Genomic DNA, 2392 nt, shown 5'->3' with positions numbered 1-2392 from the left:
TGGTCCTAGGCGCTGATTAGCTACCTGGACATGTTGCACTTGTTCATGTGGCTGCTGCTGTCTAAGGGCTTGTTGCTCCTGGAGGGGATTAGTCTTCAGAGGGCGCGCGGAAGGGAGTATAAAATCGGCAGCTTGCTGTATGTTGATGGTAGCGCGCTGGCAAGTAATAGATACTGCTTCTGCAATCTGCAGCTTCCTGAAGTAGACTCCTTGCGGAGAATTTCCGTTTGGTCTAGTAGTTTCTATATGGGAGGCCTCATGTTGAGTATTTCAGTGAAATGATGGAAAATTGACCCCTGGTTTCTATGGGATTGTAGGCGACGTCGCATTGTAGAGGGAGTCCTACCTATGTATGTGCTGGAGCCGTCGCAGCGGCCCTCTTGACATGAAAATTTGTAAACAACTTTGGTGGTAGCCTCGCTCGGGGTCCTGGGTGCCGTGCTATTCCTCATTATCAGGGAACTAATGAGGTTAGGCTTGCAGAATATTTCTATTAGTTGGGCTGCCTCCTCTCTTGATAATATTCCTAAGGGCATCACACTCCTCGTGGTACCCATCATGAAAAGAATTTTGGTGGTAAATGGTGATTTTCTCCTTGGGCGGGGTGGGCAACAGGGCCAGGTCTGCAAAATGGACCAGTTTTTTCTATATAACTTTCTTGATGAGATGGTCTGCATAACCGTTGTTGGTGAGGAGCTGGCGGATACAGTCGAGTTCTCTGTGGATCTTAGTTCAGCTACTGCAGTGGGTAGGGGCCCTCTTCACATAGGAAGATATCACGGATATTTTGTATGAGACAGGACATTCGCCCCTGGTATTAAGGCAGCCTTTGCTGCCTCCACCAGTGTGTGTGACCTTGAATACCCTGAGGTCTTTTGGACCCCGTGGGGCTTTGTTCTTGATTTTCTGGGCCTCAACTGCTGAATTCTATGGTTTCCTCATCAGAGGGAGGAGTGTCGAACTCCATGGGTTCGCAGCATCTGCAGGATCTGCCCGGAACCAGGTGAGATCTCCCCTCGTCGAGGTCTTCGTGGCTAACGAGGAAGACTGTCTTGTTAGCGCACTTGAAGGATGTCTCGGGCTCTCGATCTTTTCCGTCGTTTATAATTCCTCGTTTTTCTGGTCAGCCGTGTGACGAAGTCCGTGGATCTCTTTAGCGAGGCGGAGCCGTGCGAACAAAGAAGAGTAACAAGGTAGATTTTGTGTTGTTGGTTTACGTGTGTGTGTGTGTATTCACCTTGGTCTTTGGATCACGTGTTGGACTCGTGATCGACAGCTATTTCCATTCCGAAAGAGAGCTCAGAGCTCGTATGACCGATCTATGGGTAATGCTATGACCTTTCACACACACACACACACCCAACTCCCCGCCCACAAGAGTCAGAGTAACGACCCGAAGCGCAGCGATACCGAAATAATTTCGGCCCTGGGCAGGATTCACACCAGCTACTGCGAGCACCACCGTACTTCCCAGTCCAGCGCTCTACCAACCGCGCTACCGAGTCTCGTGTGTGTGTGTATTCACCTTGGTCTTTGGATCACGTGTTGGACTCGTGATCGACAGCTATTTCCCTCCCGAAAGAGAGCTCAGAGCTCGTATGACCGATCTATGGGTAATGCTATGACCTTTCACACACACACACACCCAACTCCCCGCCCACGAGAGTTAGAGTAACGACCCGAAGCGCAGCGATACCGAAATAATTTCGGCCCTGGGCAGGATTCGAACCAGCTACTGCGAGCACCACCGTACTTCCTAATCCAGCGCTCTACCAACCGCGCTACCGAGTCTCGTGTGTGTGTGTGTGTGTGTGCATGCGTGCGTGCGTGTGTGTGTGCGTGTGTGTCCATATATCATTACGATATGTCACATTCCTGATACATGATCCACACACATACAAGAAGGTACCCGACAAGCATAAGCCTTTGGCAATACCTTCAATCTTGCTGACTACACACTATCTAATCATAAAGCATCTGGCTCAAGGAATGAAACGTATCATCACATGGAACTCCACACTTCCCAATCACTACGTCTATTAGTTCGTTTCCTACCCTAGCATTAAGGTCTCCCAATACAATTACATTTACATTTCTCCCTAATCCTTCTATGCATTCAATCAAATCTACCCAAAAAACCTACCTTTCTTCTACGCTCTTCTCATTACCAGGCCCATAAACACTTACGTAAACCCACATCTCCCTTCCCAGCTTCACCTTCATTCACATTATCCTTCAAGAAACCTCCTTCCACTCCACTACACTCTTACCTATCTCTTCACTTACTAGTATAGCCACCCCTTCTCTCTCTCGTCCCCTCTTCACTCCTGAGTCCCAACTACACTCCCAAACTCAGACTCGCTCCTCCCTTTCAATTTAGATTCACTCAAAG

Source organism: Oratosquilla oratoria, chromosome 12 (assembly GCF_046742065.1).
Source record: "Oratosquilla oratoria isolate Oo_2021 chromosome 12, ASM4674206v1, whole genome shotgun sequence".
Taxonomy (NCBI): domain Eukaryota; kingdom Metazoa; phylum Arthropoda; class Malacostraca; order Stomatopoda; family Squillidae; genus Oratosquilla; species Oratosquilla oratoria.
Note: the sequence above shows the minus strand (reverse complement) of the source record.